Source organism: Echiichthys vipera, assembly GCF_963691815.1.
Source record: "Echiichthys vipera genome assembly, chromosome: 3".
Taxonomy (NCBI): domain Eukaryota; kingdom Metazoa; phylum Chordata; class Actinopteri; order Perciformes; family Trachinidae; genus Echiichthys; species Echiichthys vipera.
In genome coordinates this window covers 12,805,809-12,826,062 of record NC_139828.1, presented here as the reverse complement: position 1 = coordinate 12,826,062, position 20,254 = coordinate 12,805,809, and the positions used below count along the sequence as shown (strand labels likewise).

Here is a 20,254-nt window from a genome sequence, read left to right as displayed (position 1 = left end):
AGCAGCATATTAGTACACCAGTACATAACCTGGCAGAGCCATTAATGGATGATATAGGCTAGTTTGGCTCTTTGACGTAACACCAGACCTCCCAGTACTTTCACTGTCACACTCAAGTAGCGATAGGGAGGAAATGTAACCTTGCTGGCTCTGATCCTCTTTCCGTGCCACCTCTAGTTCCTTTCTCTCCTGTCATTTAACAGGACTGGATTTAAAAATGCACATGTACCAAGATAAATAGCAAATCCCATCCTCATCGCTTGGTGTTTTGGCTTATGTTGTGAACACCCGTCAAAGCTTCAGAAGTGAGGGAGCTTTGTGTTGCTTTTTGACAGTTTGATTGGCTAAAAGAGATCAATTCAAACCTCACTGTGTGGAACAAGATAAATGGGTTAATCTAGCAGTTGTAAGCAACTAAGTGTACACAAAACACATCACTGTTTGAACCTCAGATACAATGTCAAACTTACTTCAAATGAGAAAAAAAAATACAGGAGGAACATTGTTAGGCCTATATTTTTCTTAAGGTATCAGTAACTTTGTATACAATCCACGAACCGGTTCTACTTCATCTAACTTCACCGTCCTACCTCATTGTTACTCTGGTGTTTGTTTGTCTGTGACTGTAAAAATATGTGTGTATATTAAAAAAAAAAAAAATCAATAGGAAAAGGTATACCTGGTTACTCAAAACATTTACAACATATAAAACTTGTAAAACACCTCAGTACACAATATCATTCTTAGGAGAAATCTGTTTTATTACCTGCTTAAAGATGCTGCTGTAAAGGGGTCGTCTGAATATATATATATCGCCGCTCTTTGCTATGTTGTGCAGTTGATCAGTGGTTGTGTTCTGTCTCTGTATTGCATTCTGAGATTTTTACTGGTTGACGGTGCTACCAGCAAACAGTTCAAAAACTGATCTGTCTATCGGACCTCAAATGGTGCTGTTTTTCTATGTTTTTATCCACATACAGCTATGTTTTATTCAGGTGTGTCAACCGCCACTATCCCCTCAGCTAATCAAATTTTAAGCCAAAATATTTCGCAAAACGATTACCCTGCTATTACTGTATCAACTTTATGCTATCCATCCAAATATTGTAGATAGTGATTATATCCTCAGCTGTGAGTTTCAGAAGTACCTCAGAACTTGCTGATTTTCAAAAGATGCATCTGCTTCTAGCACCAGTCGTCTACCAATATGACATTGTATTTTCAAAAATATGCATTTTTACTGGTTAGATCAGGTTTCACTATACATATGACATGAATATTAGATTACACTCAGATGGCCGACAGATTTAAAGGATACCACTGTTCACTGGTTGCATGCCAGAGGTCCTCAGCAAAACCATGTTCTGTTTGAGTCCATGTTAAGTTTGTTTTTACAGAAGCAGGATTCCATTGGTAGTTGTATTTATGGTGTAAGAGAAATATCCATCCGAAGGGTTTTTGGGAAAGTACAAATTAGAAAAAAATGTGGGATTTTGATCACAACAATTTGTTTTGGGGAGCTTCAACCTGTCAGCCTGTCTCAAATGTAATTTACCCTGTTAAAAAATAGAAATTTATTGTAGCAGTTTGCTCATTATTGACTTATTGTGAGTTAAAGTCATATGTACAGCACCATGCAGTGTCTGGACTTAGCCTACTTATACAAAAAGTGCATTATGTCTTTTACCCTGTGCAGCGACACCAATGGAATATTTTCTGCACCAAAGTGATGTTTTAGGGTGGTTTGCTCTACATGTCAGTATGTAAATATTTGTTTGTTTAGTTTGTTTGTTTTACTCTGACCATGTCTGTGAACATGTAATGTGCTGGGGAACTCCTCTCTACTGTGAGCAGTGTGTGTTTAAATACACAGCAGTTGGTTTCATGGAAGCATTTAAGCCATTCGTTGGACTGTTTCACTATGGTTCAATTTTAAGCTTTGCTCTGGTCCAGGGAATTGACCCAGAGAGTTTTGTGTGTAATTGAATTCCTATGCAGGTGCTGAGTTGTAATCACCTGGTACCACATCACTGTTGGGTGGAGAGAGATAATGGGAGAGTGTTCAAACCTTTGAATGTGTCTGTGCAGCCTTGAGATTGAGTCAAAGGGGACAAATCCGTACTGAACTATTACTACATTTTCATACTCATGGAATTGAATTAAACTGAGCTATACAGGGCTGCTTGGGTATATACCTGTCTGTAGTTGTAACTGCATTGCAATGATCATTAGGGAAAGACAGGGTTTTTACTGTATGGAGTATTTCAAGTTGGTATAATAATGTGAAAAGAATTTCAAGACTATTGCAGTAAACACTCCCTCACCCTACTTCAGCCTCCCAGAGGCAACCCTGCATTTACAGAAAATGTTATAAGTATATGTGATAGAGAGTGTACATGTCTTTGCTAAACCGGCCACACCTCTGCTATGCGAGCAACTCTTTGACGCTTAGCATCCTGTTCTGTGTTTTCTCTTGCTGCATTCAGGAACACCTGTTTAATGTATAGATAAACAGAAATAAATCCAGACTTTTATTCTATCAGCACAAACCTCTTGTCTTTTTTGTCTTTCCTGCCTCGTGTGCCTTTCCCGAAGAAACAAACTACAGGATAAGACTTGTGTTGGAAATTGATCCAGGCTGAACCTGTCTGTTTCTTCATTTGTAATTATTTTTTCATGTAGAAAATACTGTATGTAGTCAGTGCTCATGATGCCTCTGTCTCCAGGGTGCAGTATTTGTGTTGTTTTTGTGGGTCAGAGAGCTAAGAGCTAATTTCTGCCTGTTGACCCTGATGTCTCAGTCTTTGTGCTAAGCTAACAGGCTATCGATGGTAGGTCTAACGATCTCATTTTATTGGCAAGAAAGCAAATACAGATGTTTCCAAAAATGTCTAATTATTCCCTTTTCCACCTCCCGCATCAAAGGTATTTCAGAGTAAACAGAGGTGGACAGCAACACGGTCAATTAAACTTTCTGCGGCTTTGTTGACAAATCAGCATGGCTGAGCCCTGTCGTTCACTGTTAGACAAATTACCTGAAGTTACTAAAGAGCTCTGGGTGAGTAGTAACTTAATTTCTGCATATTGTATTTTCACCTCAATCTGTATGTATTAAAAATCACCACATCTGGGTTAAATTGGTCAATAGCTTGAAGCGCAAAACCTACCTCAGGCTTTAAAGTATTCTTTTTTACATTGGAATACCACTTAACTAATGTCAAAAGAGTTTTTATTTTTAAATTGATGCCCATGTGTGCTGAATGGGTTTCAGAAAACCTTGATGACCCATAGGCTAATGCAAATTCCTCAGCACCAACGTACCCAGTAAACTTTTAATTTAAATGCAAAGATTAAAATTTGAGTTTGAGTTTCGCCGTACAATTGCAACATTTTGTTTTTTAAAACATCTCGCCCAGGAGTCTGACACCGGGAAGACAGACGGACAGATTCCCAGACACGCTGTGGCAGATGAGCTGTGGTGTTATTTCTCTGACAACTCCTTCCTCTGTACAAAGATCTGTGTAACTGTGTAAACTCTTAGTGCCTTTTCACACATCTGACACAAGCTTTCCATCCTCAAAGGCTCTGTATAACTTCTGTCACCAGAGACATCAGTCTCCCTCTCCTTCACATCCCCAGTAGAGCTATGTTTCAACTTTTGAGTGTTTTGGAGTTCATACGTGTGCATCCGCAATGAAGGTGAGGGATTAACAGGCAGATTGTTCTCAATGTCAGCCACAAGATAACAGGATGGGAAAGACCTACAGGTCACTTCACTGTATTTACTCATTCAGTCCCCATGCTGCTGTCCTGCCTCTGTGCCACACAGCATGCTGATGGTTGGCAGCACTGTATCTAACACGCCCCATGTCCAAACCATATTGCAATATCAACTCAGCTGCATGAGAACAAGATAAGACAGAAAATGGGGTGTTGACATATGAGATTGCTTGTAAGATGGCTTGTTTGGAAAGGCTTGAATCTCAAATGAGCCCCGTCATTGAATGCTAGATTTGCCTGAGTCCACATTGGAATCTGATAGGAAGTGGTCACTGTGAAAGGCTATTTCCTCCCTCTTTACTTGCATAGACTGAGCTCTACTTATTCCCTGATCTCCCCATTTCTCTCCCCTGTCTGGCACACTGATGCATATATTATTCCATATATTATTGCCTCTGTAAGCAAGTGTGTCATGCGCATAGGCTTTTCCTACAGCCCAAGGGGACTTCTCAATGTCATTATCGCTAAAGCCTGCCACATGCCTGTAATGTATTGCCGCCTGGCTTTATTGGCAGCGCGATGATTCAGTAGTGGTGATGATGGATTAGTGCCGGCTGGCTCGGGCTGGGCTGGGCTGGGCCCGGCTGAGCTGGTCCAGACTGGGCTGAGCTCTGCAGCCACGCTGTCTGTCGCATAAACACTGTGTCCTCCTCACACACTGCAGTAAAGAGGGAGACATATCGTATTTATGTCACACACACAACCTAATGAATATGGTCATTTCAGAGCTTTTATTGAGCTTCCTGGAAGACTGTCTGATTCATCTTGTCCACCTTTTGCTTTTCGTGCAGACGCGGTGTACACAGCCGCGCTGCATAAAAGGTGGCAGTAATGTGTTTGCTTTATGACATTGTTACTGTTTTGAATGTGAAAATATAACAGCTTTTGTTGCCTCCTAGAAGGGGAAGTTCAGAGAGGCTGCAGTGGTTGCATATGTTACCACGGCATAAAAGGTTTGATGTTTCTAGGAGCATACACACACACACACACACACACACACACACACACACACACACACACACACACACACACAGGGTTTAGAGGAAGGACACAGTTGCATGTTTTATAACTGAGTATGAAACACACTCCATATAACACAGCCACCCAGGCTGAACTAAACTAAACGGCACACTGGCCACCAACTAAAACACTAAACTCCACACTCAGTTTTTGATTGCAGGCTTTTCAGTCTCTCTGGCTGCTGTCAGGGTGATCAGGCTTCGGCCCCACTGCAGGGAAAGAGATGGACATAATAAGTCTTAATTTCTTACTGCTTGTAGCAGCAACTGTTAACCTCTCCTGCTCTGAGAGACACAAGAAACATGCTCTGTTTCTCACTACAACACATGCGGGTTTGGTATCGGTAAAGTACACAAGATACAAAACATCAAATTTAAAGTCATGAATGGGTTAAACAACATTCACAGGCCTCATTATTAGTTTGTCTTGGAGAACATTTTGTCTAGTTTGTCCATCACTGGCTGACACACTGACACTTACTCATCCTTCAATATTTCCCCCCTTAAAGGCACAGAAAACTCTCTCATAACTATAAATAATTAGAAAGTAACAAAAGAGTCGAGCTCATTCTTTTGTAAATGAATCTAATTTAGAAATTAGACGTTATTGTCTAATTTCTTAGAGATGTGTTTTTGTTTCCCATTTTAAGGACACAATCTACACAGCATTCATTTATAGCACGGAGCTCAGATCTGTATGCAAAACATGCAATAAGTGTGTTCATTACATTCTCTCTGTTGCTGGTAATGATGTTGAAGCATACATTATTCCATCTCTGCTGCTATGTTCATCTGAAAAGTGACTGCAGGGTTAACAGACAGTAAGTTGATACTGATTAATTCTGCCTCTGGCCTTCAAAGATGGTAATATACATATATGAGCTACCAATCAAACTCGAATTGGCTCGTCTGCCCATGCTCCATCCATACCTTACTTTTTATTCACCCATACCCCCCCAGCTGCATGTCCCTGCATTGTCATTTAACTGTATGAATGATAAGATACGCTGGCTAAGTCTTGACTGTAGCTGTTAAATGTGTCTCCGCTGCTAGCGTTATTCAGATGTCCTTATCATTTATAAGAAGCTTATTCAGTTTGTTAAATGATAAAAACTGGTAAAGTTTGAAATCCATCTCTCCGGTAAGTGGATGCAAAACTGAGCTCTCATACCATAACTACATACACACACATGCACACACACCTAACTGTGTATGCACGCACACACGAGCATACTTAAGTGCAGAGCTTCCAAATGGCCTCTATTAATGCAGACGGCTCTCCCAATTAACAAGATTCAAAGTGATGATGAATTTTTCATTCTCTGAACATTTAAGCTAATTATGGCCCAAATGAAGCAAGTTCCAGTGAATCACCATGGCAGGGGCTGCCAATGGCAGCCAATGTCACTGTCACAGTGCCACTCTGCACCACCACCCTAATCACTACAGCTGCTTAATATTCATCTCCCACTGCTCTCTCCTTACTGACTCACCTCACCTCTCCTCGTATATCCTCTCTTCTTTACTCCCCCCTCTTGCTTCTCGCTCTTTTCCTCTTGTAACTTTAACTTCTGTCCTTTCTCCACTGTCCTCCACGCCCGTTTTCCTTCCCTCCTTCTCTCCCCCTCAGCGCTTCTCTCTCACCATAGATGTGTCGTTTAAAATGGAAATCAACTAATTGCCCTAATAGCATTTTAATGATAATTTAATGTAGTAAATAAAGCTTGTTACAAGCTAAGCAATTTTGTTGGATTTCAAGGGCAATCAATCTGTGTCCGATACAATCTGCTTACCTCCTTGATGATGGGTGTGAGATGTCTGCAGTGCGTTTTCACTCATGCAGATCTTGCCATATTCATATAAACATCTTTAGATCCACAAAAAAGGCAGGACTAGGTGGGAAAACATGATCACTGTACGTGTTAATCCCCCACTTTCAAATTACTGTCCAAGTCATATGTTTTTAGTTAGGGATGCGCCGATTTGTCAGTCCTGATACGAGGGCTTTGGGCATTGGCCGATACTGAGTATTGATCTGATACCAGTGTATCAATTGTTATCTATTATACTTCCAATAATAAATCTAGCAACAGCAGCTTGGTTAAAAAAAATCTTCAATATTAACAGGAATTACAATCAAAGTATTAGCTGTTTAAAGGTCGCAAGAAAAAGGTCAAAACTCAAAAGAATACTTTGCTGATTTTGAATCTAGCTCTGTGTCCTGGCAGTGTGTGCAGGTGAACCATGTTTCCCCTGCAGCCATGTATGTAAGACTCAGAAGTGGATTTAAATCATCAGAATACTCTTTAAATAGGAATAAAATTTCCTGTATTTAGTACATATACATAGAATTGAATGGATTAGATCGGCTCCAAAGTAAAAAAAATGTACTTAAAAATGAAATAATCTAAAGACATATATAACATGTAGCCTATGTTACCATATCCGAGGAAGGTGATGAACGCAATTCATATTCATTATGTAGCGATAGCTCTTCATTTATAACCAGCACAGAGAGTTGAGTTCAAAAGACAAAAATAGCCACATGGTTTGCAGGAGCAATATTCCCTGTTTCATAGTAATCTTTCCTCTCACATTGTCTTCTTCATTGAATTGCTGCACACCTTCTGTAAATTAGTGGCAGATATGTTGGCACGAGAAACACTGCATGCAGCTCTTGACTGCTGTAGCTCAAAATAACTTCTACACATTGGCCCCTGAGGCCTTTTTACCAGCTGTGACAGTGACGCTAGTATTGTTTTCATTTGTGAGTCTGTGTGGGCAAAACTGGTTTTGAGTATTTTCCCAGGTGTTTATTTTTGTGTCTGTCTGCCTGTGGCCAGATTTTGTCACCGTGATAGTGTCCCAACGGTGCAAAACATCAAAATGACGGTGCAGTTCGAAGATGGGTGTAGAAGGAGGGTAGGAAGTAGGGAAGGCGCCTCTAGTACTTTATTTTTCTGTTGTACTTTTTCAGGTCAAGCTCTATAGTTTGACATTATCCCTTTTAATCATGTGGTCTGTTTTGAAACAAACTTTATGCCTGCTGGTTGTTCAAGCGATTTTGTTTGTTTTTGTTTTTTATCATAATCAGTTTTTAGGAAATGAACATACCTGAGTTGATTCAAGTCTGCTTAGCTTTGTGAGTCATTGTTATCCATTAAAGAGATTAGATTTACCTTGTAATCAGAGATAAAGTAGTTCATTTCTCATTTTGAGTCTTCGGCACATTTTTATCAACCAGTCCCCCAGATTAAACTTATTAAAAATGACGAGGAGCTTGAGCCAGAAAGAAAAGAATAAACAGCTCTGAGAAAGAAAAACAATTTAATTTCTCTTTTTATGTCCTGCAGTGGTCATTTAGCTCGACTCTTTATTTAAATGGTAATGTGAAGCTGGCTAAACAGGCATGGCGAATCAGCCGAGAAGAGAGCTAGACTTCAAGAAGGCTGTGGTGTTTCAGGCTCCAGGAGTTTATCTGGGTCTTTCCTCCTGTCGTCAGACAGAGGGATGCAGAGTCGGGAGCCGATTGAGTGACAAGGATAACTCTTCTCGGTGTTGGAGTATAATTAATTAGGTGTGATAAATTATACCATTTCTAGCAAAGCCTGGCAGCACTGGCACATGCAGTCACTAACACACACATACACAGTCAAATGCACGTCTCTCTTTCCTCTCACAGACATGCCCACACAAACATAGAGTTTATATGGCAATACACATATTCCTATTAGAGGACTTTTACCAGTCCTCCCTCTCTAGTTTGTTGTGTATCAGATATTGAAGGTGAACACATGGATTAACTGTCACTTTGCAATCTATCTCAAATGCAGCAGATTATTCTTTTTTAAGAAAGTTTTGTCAATAAATGTAATGTGCTGATTGAGCACCCATAAAGAGGAAATACAATATTTTCTCCAGCTTTCAGCACTTAGAGCTGCATGCTCTAATAACAAGCAAAGTCATCACATTTGTTTGGAATTCACAACAATGCAATAGTTTTAATTAGAAACAGCAAAAAAAACATGGGAAGCACTGTGAGCAGTGGGTTTTAGTGAAAAAGATTAGTTGTTTCTTTGCATCTTCATGACCCTGAATCCACTGTGTATATAAATAAGCAAACAATTTTAAGTATTATCATATTGTATTATCGTATTATCAAAAAACTGAGTTCTGCTGTTCAGTCTCTCGCACCCTGCACAATTAAGCGTATTACGCTATAACGGTATTCTAGGGTATTGGCAGATCCCGACGAGCTGATTTGTCAATATCATCAAAAAAGATTTTCAATATCGGCAAAAATACTAGCGATGTAGTGCACAGCACGCACCACCAGATGTGAGTCTCTTCTATCTACGGCGATGGCAACTGCGAGTGGTAGGGATGATGTTACAGGACCGATAGGCCATCAATGGCAGAGTCATCTTGAAAAAACAGCAATAGAGCCAGAAGATTTTCTCATCTAACTCTGTGAATAAAGGGTTTTGGTGAGTTTTATTTAGTTTCAGTCAAGTTTGAAAGGAGTGTGTTTTACGACGAGTTAAGCTGGTATTTTCAGAAGGTGTACAGTTGTATTTCTGTTGTTGAGGTATTTCTGTTTCCTTTTGTCCTTTCTTGACATTTTGTGAGTTAATTAAAAATTAAAAAACCCAGCATTACATGAATAGAATAGATGTTATCAATAGCCACGTGACCAAGACCGGTGACATTTGTTTTCGGCACAGTATGTTATTCTCTGTAGCACAAATACATAAATGGCCAAGATGGCAGACAATCATGGTAATGCAGGGCTGCAGTATGAGAGGAGGCTAGAGGGAAAAATACATAAATCTGATCCCACCAATGTGGCAAGCAGAAGATCCGTTCTTTTAAAATGTAAAGGTCGCTCAGTAACTTTCAGCAAGAGTCTTTATTATCGCCTAATGGAGAAAGGATTAGCTACATTTAATTTTTAAAATTACAAATTACAGTGCTTAATCAAAGTAAGACATGGATAAACAGCAACAACTAACAACTAAGGAAAGTTGTTTGTATTGGTCTCTGACACTTGATAAGCATTGTGGTCATTAAAATTCAGTCAAGCATTTACCTTATTTTATCTTCAGCTTTAACAAATTACTTCACCTCATCAGTAGGTGCACGCTGCCTCGATAGTGAAAAATCTCTATTTTTTATCAGTGATGAAACAATGGCAACAAGTTTTTTCTGCTCTGTGCTCTGAGTTTATATCTGCAAATAGATTTAGCTTTATCTGCAGTGAGATACAGCAAAGTACTGATATATATCCCCTAGATATATACAAAACAATACCCAGGTTTCTCAAACGCCATGTAAAAACCTTACCCCAGTTAGTTCTCATATCCCAGTTAACAGACCTAGATAACTCTTTTAGTAACTGGAGAATTTGTGCATGTATGCACCTTTAATGTGGTAAGATAGGGTCACGCGTCTGCCCATGCTCCATAGGTTATAACTGCCCCTCCCCCCACTACTACCAAGAAAACCCATTTCTATCATAATTCTGTTGAAAAGTCATTTTCTCCCCTCTTTCAAAGTGGTTGTGATTTTGAAAAAGGTCAACCAGAAGAAAAAGCCGTATTCCAACCACTTGTACGTTGGCAGAGCGCCACCTACTGTACCGGCGGTAGAGTTACTCCTGTGTAAAACCATAACCCGCTTACTGCTGTGCATGTAAACCAACCGAGTGTTGCAATACATTGTTCCACAGATTAAACAACCAGCACTCTCTCTGCATCACTGTATTTCTATGGTTTTGATATTTGATGCGACTCATGGTGAAGACCAAACTGACACTTGTCTACCCTTCTCAATGTCAACCTAAACCCAAGTCCATGAATAAGAGTAACACACACACACACACACACACACACACACACACACACACACACACACACACACACACACACACACAGCCAGCAGGCACATCTAATGGCTTAGTGTTAATGAGAATCTTGTTTAGAGCTGTCAGATGACCCCGGGCCATGCAGACTGACACCAACTCTATGTTCACAGCTCTAGAGGTCACCACGCGGTCTATGTACGTGTGCGTGAATGGGTCTGCGTGTGTTGATGTTACAGACATTTATTACACCTAATTACCTTTCCAGCCAGTACATTAACGCTTTATCAAGGCAAATATTTGATCTATGGGAGTTTAATTTTCAATCGGTAAAGTTGATATTAATCTCAATCAGTCTTATCTGTGTAGTCTATTCTCACAGTCACAGGAAAGGGTCATTCTGGTTGTGTCCGTCTCTTGTTCTGTGTGACACTGAGTGATCTGCAGGTGCCTGAAGCGCGACAACATGAATGAGACACACCTAGAAAAAAGATGATATCTATTAAAAACAACATGAGGATTTTGTAGTTTTCGATTCTGGTTGGATTAGTATGAATACATTTTTTAGTAGCACAGCATTAATCCAGTCTTATTTTTAGTATTTTTGGTACTGAGCTGTTTTTTTTTTCTACATTTTTAACAGCTACAGAAAAGGAAAATCCATCAGGATCTCTCAATGAATCCTCAAACTTTTGAAAAATGCGAAACAAACAAATACAAGTGTTGCTGTTAAACATAAATCTGAATGTAGCATTACAAATTGTTGTCATTAGTTTATATTGTATTAACATTTGCTTCCTAAGTCAGTGCAAAACATTCAGTTTATGGAGTGCTGCAGAAATGAGACCTAAAACCTTGAAATGAGTTACTATTTTTGCACTTCCAGTTCCCTCGTCTCAAATTCAACGTTTTGTTTTAGATGCCTGAAGCTAGAGGTATGTGGTTTTCACTTCTTTGTTCTACGACATAAAATTCCTCAGTAAATACGTGGAACAGCTGTTTTATATAAAAGTATAACTTTTACAGTTTTTATCTGGCCTGGTAATTAACATGTTTGGAAGGACATGTTACAGATGTGAATTAGTGGTTTCAAAATACCATCGATGACTTTTTTGACTGTTGTTATGTCATTTTTTATCTGCCTCTATAGTTCTATGCTTTATGAATTATCTTTATAGAATATGTTTCTGGGGCTACACGGTGGTGTAGTGGTTAGCACTGTCGCCTCACAGCAAGAAGGTTACAAGTTTGCATCCCGGCCTGGGCCTTTCTGTGTAGAGTTTGCATGTTCTCCCTGTGTCTGCGTGGGTTTCCTCCGGGTTCTCCGGTTTCCTCCCATAATCCAAAGACATGCACGTGTTAGGTTCATTGATGACTCTAAAAATTGCCCGTAGGTGTGAATGGTTGTCCGTCTATGTTCGTCTCTATGTGCCCTGTGATAGACTGGCGTCCTGTTCAGGGTGTACCCCGCCTCACGCCCGATGTCAGCTGGGATTGGCTCCAGCACCCCCGCAACCCCGACCTCGGGATAAGCGGTTGAAGATGAATGAATGAATGAATATGTTTCTTTTTGCAGACATTTTGAAGCCCCTTTGTGATCCATAGACTGTTTGCGCGTTTTCCGTTGTGATATTTCATTGGACAATTTTTTTTCATATAATGATTTGAATATTTTCAAGATCTTTTCATATGCTTTGTCGATATCTTCTTCTTCATATAATAATTTACAGTTTTGTGTCAGTAATTCATATATGAATACATACATTAGATATTCTCTTCTCACTTGTTTGTATTTATATTTATTGCCCTCCATCTGCCTGATATGTCTTTCTTGTATAATTGTCATAGACTACAAAAAATGGTCAGTGATGTCAACTATTAATAGCCGGCTCATTGTATTATACATATCATGTTATAATATATGAATATTGTTATTAAAGTGGCACAATACGATGTTATTCTATTAGCTCTCGTGATCACTGGATATATAATCATACACTGTACAGTATCTATGAACTCTTGAGTCAGTTTGTACTTATTTGGATTTAACAGATCCATGTTGAAACCACCTTTGTCCATTTTCACTTTTTTTCTGCCATGTTATTTTCCTTCTTTGTCCCCAGTCAGTGTTTTCCAACCTTTAGTGCACTCCCGGTTAGTCTTCCTTCATGTGTTGACAGTGAGGGTGTGATCTAGCTCGCTGTGTGTGGAGCCCAATTCACAGAGTGGGAAGCGCCTGTGTTGGAGCCAAGCTGTGAGTGTGTGTATTTAAGTAAAGGAGACTCAAGCTGACAGTTTGCCAGAAGCCTTGCACCTGCACACAGCTAGGTGTTGATCTCAAACGGGGGGAGGTGAAGAGGGGAAGGCAGAGGGTAGGACAGATAGAGAGAGAAGGAGAGGAAGGGATCTGACACGAGGTGTCGGGGGTGGATGAGAAAAGACGTGAGAGGTGAGGAACGGAGGGTAGAAACTCTGAGAGGTGGCGTGGCTGTGACATATAATTCCTGTTTATACAGGGTTTTTTTTCTTGTACGTAGGTGTGTGAATGTGTGCATGCCACAAGTGGAAGGAAAATGTGGTGCTCTGTGACAGGCGGGACGGGAAAGCCAATTGGATTGATGCGTTCTTTCATAGGTAACTGCCAACACCAGAGCGCAGCCAGGGCCTCATTTGTCAGACTGAAGGAAATAGCGTTACAGCATAACGTTTCACTCTTTCACACACACATCAACAACCCTCTGCCTCAGGATGGGAGGAACTGTGCCACTGATGCTACCGTAACCTGTTTCCGAATTTAATTACAGATAAAAAGACAAGCAGGGGTTGTAAGACAGGGAAACAGCCCGTGTGTGTGTTTAACTTCTGTTTCATCTGTCTGTTACTTGTCTTTCTATCTGTATTTTACCTGACTTTCTGTTGGTATACTGTTGCTGAGGACAGTGCTTCACATATGGGGCGCACTCAGAAGATAACATGTTGCTGCAAATGCCATCATAAGTTTCCCTGCTCTACATTCATTGGCTGTTGTTAACCTTTTGGCAGCTGTGGTGAGTTTGCTGCTGACTATAGAGCAGGGAAACTTAGACAAGCTCTCTGGAGGGACACTCAACAGTATGTCAGGGAACTCCAAGACACTGTCAGCATAACACACTGCTGGGTAGCCTAAATTATTGAAGTCCATGGCATTGATAATTTAATAAGGTAGATCTGCTTTGACAGGGGATGGCTTAAGCGAATAGAGAAAGACAAGAAATTGGGCTTTACATTTTGTGTGACACAAGGGAGAATAACTAAGTTTCTTGTCTTTATGCAGGTATATATTTTTATGTCACACCCTGTATGTAGGGATTCACTGCACTGCATGACCTAGTTGAGATCCTAGTAGCAGAAAGAAAAGTGAGAGAAAAAGAGACAGATGGGAGAGGGTTAATTGAAGCTGACATGTGTCCAGTGTTTGCGTGTCCCCAGATGACATGTGACTCTCGCCCATATGCTCGTGTTGCCTTGTTCTCTCCCTCTCTGCAACCACCACCGCTGTCTGATATGCAGTTTTCACAGCATGAAAAAGAAGTTTGCTGTGTCTGTTACGTTTTAAACACCAGTTTTGAAACTTATCGCTTCTACTAAACAATGTGCAGCCGCTGATCACCTGTTATCTAGGATTCTGAGGCCATCCTCTCATCATGTAAGGTTACCCAGTCCAGCTGATCATCCTCTGACACTGGATACTGGAAAAGAACTAGTTTGTACATTGTGTTGTTTGAACGGCCACACTTGAAGGCGGCGTGAAAAGCCAGGCGTCATAGAGAGGGGGAGATGCAATATTGTTTAAATACGGGATAATGGTGCACATTTCTAAGCTCAGTTTCCTGAAAGGCATTGTACTCATCTGAAGTGACAGAAATGTGTAAAGCATGAAAAAAGAGAGCTTGAGAGTAAAGTTTTAACCTCGCTTCTGATTAAATACGCTGGCGGCTCAACAGTGTCCATAACTCTGACAGAGGAGTGGGTGTATTCAATTCGGCTTTGCCACAGCATCAAAACCGGTCTATATTACCCATTCTTAATTTTTCATTATGCTACATATCCTTATCGAGCACTTTAAGAATCTGTTGACTGGTCCTTGTGCTTATCAGGCAGCTTTCAGTTACCTTAGACAAGTCCCTTTTTCATTGTCACTTCCGATCTTAGATCGCGCCGCCGTGGGGCCATGCAAAGGAATAATAAATCTGCAGTTATAAAAATGTGATAACTGCGGACAGACCAACATTGTCTGGGAGACATTTTTTTATTCACATGGTCCTGGAGATAAAAATGAATATAAAGTTATGTTAAATTGTGTAAAAAAAATCAGCTGGAATGAAAATAACTTTCTGTAGGTGTGATACAAAGTCGTACATTTTGGCTATGTAACATCAATCTGTTAACAGAGTCTGGAAAGTTACAAGGCTGCAGTCACTCTAGTATGTATTGTCGGAGCATCAGACTACTGGCCTCGGTCCATTAGGTCATGTTTCGGACTATTGGTGTTTCGGATCAATGGACTGTTGAAAAGACTGCAGTTGTGGGGTGAATTGGTGACATTAACACTGAGGTGGTCGCATGCTATGGATGGGGTGTAGGGCAATACAGTGGGGCTATCGGTGCTATAGTAGAAAGGCAAATGGTTCAGGTTCTTCCAAGTTGCGGCCCAGGGCCTTTAAGAACGGCTAGCTCGAAGATAGCCCTAACTCACAATGGCCCGTTAGTGGAAAGATGTGTGGGGCCCCTTCCTATACCACAAACCCTCTAACCCTGTGCGAGCCAAAGTGTTAGGTCCTTAGACAAAGGACATTTCATTGTCCCAGGAACAGAACTTGGCTTTTGCTGTTGAAGCCCCCTAATTTATTTTTTATTTTTCATCAGCCCTCCAGATGATAACGTGCTAACGCGCTATACGACATCGGTGCAACTCTGTGCGTCCTTCTTTAAATGACATCTTAAAACTAACTTTTATAGAATTTCTTAATGTTTTTCTTTTTCAGTAAGTGCAAATGGTGCATCGTTTTTGCACTCACCTGTCCGTGTTGTGGGTGAAATGTACAAACTAGTACTGAAATGACATAACTTCTCCCTGCAACAGTGTTATTATAGGCCACACATAATTTTTTCCATTATTTATTTTATGTTTGACCATGGAGATCACATACTGTCAGTCTGTCTCACTGTGTCGCTCTGTCTGCCTGGTTGTCGGGGTGTGTCCCAGTAGGCTTTCCGTAGACTGGCAGAGTGTTGATCTGAGTGTCAGTGTGACTGGGGGTCTCCTTTCCCAGACCTCCTCTCCTCCACCAGCTGACAGACAAGGTCAGGGACACATCCCGCCTGTTCTCTCAGCTCTTGACAGCCTTTCCTTGGGGAGACAAACCCTGGACAACCCTGCGCTCCCTGGCACGCACCATCACCAATTAATATTGCATCACAATTTTCTAATCTGCTCCCTCAGGGCCTACTTCTCAGGGTTTGATCGGGCCACCTCTTTTCCCTGCGTCTCGGCCTCCCCCAGCCTCCTTCCATAACAGCGAAAGGACAGAAAAACTAAACGGATTACATTACTGTATATGTGGCACTTGTCCTTTGTGTTGGTATGATATACTGTATGTCAGTTTATGTTTGTGATTCATTGTCTTTTGAGGTGTATTTTTTCTATATTTTAAATGGAACAAATGATATGAAGAGTAGCTGTTTATTTTTAACTATGCTAGCGGCATGATGGTGGTTGGTCCACCTCTTTGACACGGACTGAAATCTCAACAGCTATTGAATGGGTTGCCATGATTTGGTCCACACATTAATGCCACCCTCATTATAAATTTTGAGTTTAATTTTTATAGTGTGCTATCATCAGGTCAATACTTGAACTTTCCATTGGACATTCCAACCTCAGCTGTACTTTACTAAGATTTACTTGATGAGGTATTATGCTCATCTTCAGGTTAATACTTGTATTTTGGCTTTCTACTAGAGCATGTTTATGTGCTTTAATGCTCAAAAAACACATGTTTTTTCTCATACTCTCCGTCTGGATTTACCTGTATTCACCCTCTGTCTGAAATGCTCTGTTTTAGCATCTGTCTCTTTAAGAGTCCCTCCTGAAAACGCCCAGTCTACTCTGATTGGTCAGTATTTCTGAGTCTTCTGAGTCATCTGCGCTCTCTGCATCTCTGCACCATCATTGCAGCCAGGGAATGACTGTAACAGCACTGTAGCGACGCTTTTCTACGTATATATAGTACAGTTGTGACATCACAACTGTACAGAAGTCCTGACGGCTTGTTTAGAGGCAAAGTTTCAGAAATACGGGCTGTGTGTGTTTCTTTGTGGATTGAGTGTTTTGATACTTTCACAGTATTTATATAGTACCAAGACCTGCTTTAAAAAACCCCAAAAGATATGGAAATCTCAGTTTTTATAATATGGGACTTTTAAACTAAAATGATGAACATAAGCATTACACCTGTCACCTTCTAGACATCAGCATTTTAGACATTAGTATTTAGTTCAAAGCACCTCTGTGCTTAAAATAAGTACACCCTCACAAATAAATAACACCTTTTCCACATTGATAGAGATCCATCAAACTTATCGGTGCTATCTCAAAAGAAATGGTCCTGTCATCTCTAGGGGCACAATTCAAAACATTTTCTCTAAATTACTGTGTCCAAAGCCACTAAGTTTGTACTAAAAGGGAAATACAACACAGTATCCATCTCTTTCTGACGTGAGGTTTAGGACAGGCTGATCAGAGATAGATTACTTTATGGATTTCTTCACGATGTTGACACATTTCATCATTCTGATGTCCCATGTTAGTTTGGGAGTCGAGAACATGACTTACCACTCTGTCCGACTGCCGGAACAGAGACGAAGAGCACATTGGCATTTGTTTTCGTCCTTGTACCTTCATTCTTCAAACCCTCAACTACTTGCAGTGAGAGTTATAACACCTCCTGCAACCTTAGTGGATGACTTATCCTCCTACCTTGGGGACTGAGCGATGTGCTTGTGGCTCTGAGAATAGCTACAGTGCTGTCCGTCCAGGTTTAGGCCGGGAGTGTCCCGGGCGATGCAATGTATTTGTGTGAATCACAGCACATTTGACACCCAACCCCCCCCCCCCCCCCCCCCCCCAAAAAAAAAAACACACACACACACACACACACAAACATATACAGTCCGCTGATGTACAGCCACACATGCTGTTGCCCAGTATAGCATGATGGAGGAGTGTGGGGGCCATATGTCACACCTTGGCTGCTAAAGAACTCACCTGACCTCTCCTCAGCACTGATGGATTTACGCCGGCCCTGCAAGGTTGGCAGAAGCATACACATACACACACGAATTGTACTCTAGATCACTTGTTCTTGGTCTGTCTCTTCAAAAACAGCGGCCTAGAGTGTGTGAAGGAGAGGGAAAGCACAGAGGAATGTCCTACCCTGCTCCTCGTCTTTGCTTAATCACAGGGGAAAGATAGAAAGAGTGTCATTTTCAGCTGAGGAGCTGACGGTCTACGTGTGGATGATTTTATTCAGAAAGCTGACTTCCAGTGTGTGTGTGTGTGTGTGTGTGTGTGTGTGTGTGTGTGTGTGTGTGTGTGTGTGTGTGTGTGTGTTCCACAGATCGCTAATCTCTCTGAAGTCCTGTTTGTTCTCCAGGTTTGCCCCCACTACAAACATTTCCCTGATCAAAGCCGCTGAAAAGGCCTGCCACTTCAAACAAAGTATACACACATCAGCCTGCACATATACAGACAGACACACACACATACGCATCCATTCCAACGCAGCTCTATGGCCGGCATGTTGTCATAGCAACCACATTAATCCTAAACCGGCATGCAGTCGTTGCATCAGGCAGGCCAATCAGGAGTGAGAGGAGAAATAGACAAAAAGGAGTCATGAGCTCAATTACCATTTCAATGCTCACTTTGTTTCAAATGTAGAAGTTTATTTTCACCGCAGACACACATATATGTATGTGATGAAAAATATAATATAGCCACCCTAAGGTATGAATGTTCATAGTGATTCTACCTATTTGTGTAATTGAAAGTTGATTTGCTTGATTTCATTTAAATTCACTGAATGTCTTTTTCCCACTCTCCAGCTTCCCTACAATCTGTTTTTTTTAGGATTTATACAACTTTTTTTTTTAGATATTCCAGAAGTCATTTAATTTCCAGAGATAAGCAGTGATTTTATCTGAGACATTTGATGTCAGCTTTATCAGAGAGCTGTATTAACAGCAGGTGTTATGCTGCATTTAAATCCTTTCAAGTTAACTTACAGAGAGCTTAGGGAGATCCATAACTCCTGGATTTTTTGAAACCTTTTTTTAATCACAGAAACAAACCCAAAACTGTTGATTTAACCTGTGGGTAGAATTATATTTTCATCTATTTATGTATACAGTATATATATATATAGTATATGTAAGTTATATATATATATATATATGTATACTGTATATATAAATATATATATACTAGATACTATACTATACTATACTATATACAGTATATAAACACTATACAGTATCAGCTTGAGCTAATGCAGAATTCACCATTATCAATTTACTTCAGTTTGGGATCAGAAAACGTCAGCAGTTGCTATCTATGACTAAGTTAGCCAGTCTACCTTCATGTAGCCTTTACTCCATTCTGTTTATTGGTGAGAGAAGACACAGGTGCGTTCACAGGAAGGAGCATTCAATGGGAGGGAGCAGAGTAGCTCTTTGGTGGTGGAGGAGGGGCGCGAGAGTTGTAAACATTCGAAATTTGAGTCAACTTGATCTGCCAGACTTTCCAACTGCAGCTCTAAGTAATTTTTCATTGGTATGTCAATTCTGTGTCTATTATCATGTTAATCTCAGTGAGTGTTGTCTATGTAAAGCTATGATGTAAACACACAGTGCTAAGCATTAGTTACCCCTTAGTATTCATTGGTACAAATGTATTTTCAATGGAGAAACAGCAGTCTCATGTCACGATGCCAAAGGTCTGGACCAAGCCCCCACCACAGCGACTTCCTAGTAGATCCGATAAGGAAGTGCCAAAAACTGCAGTTCTCCGAGTGTCCACTAGGAGCAGTTTGCATAATAGAGCAATTTCTCATTGACCCCCATGTTAAACAGGCTGTTGTCACAGCATAATTAAGCTTATTTATGTCCTGGTACAAAAAAAAAATCCTGTTGGTCATATCTCCATGACAACACTAAGGGGGATGTTCATTTTTATTTTATTGGAGGTTAAAGCTTATGAATAATTAGGGGGCGCGGCCTCTTGAGTGACAGCTAGCCTCTGGCCCTCACTTCTCCTCAGAGGTACACGTCAGCCAGATTGACATATCTCCCTCCCCCCAACGTTACACACATGCCCTTTTTTGGTAAGAGGAACTGAGGCGGGGTCCATGTCTGACAAGATGGCGACTCCCGTAGGGGAGTATGATTGGATCAAGTGGTCTGGACCTAGGCCAGCGAGCTACTGTGATCTGACGCCTCCAGAAGTGAAAGATGGAGAGATGCAGAACTCATCTTGCAGTTTAAGTTAATGAAGACA

General features: G+C 40.7%; 1 protein-coding gene across 1 annotated transcript in view; it reads left to right on the top strand.

Annotated features, from left to right (window-relative positions):
* The window catches only part of agbl4 (AGBL carboxypeptidase 4), a gene marked incomplete at both ends in the record, with an annotated part of 285,820 nt that overhangs the window by 223,068 nt on the left and 42,498 nt on the right, over positions 1-20,254 (top strand). The window lies entirely within an intron of this gene.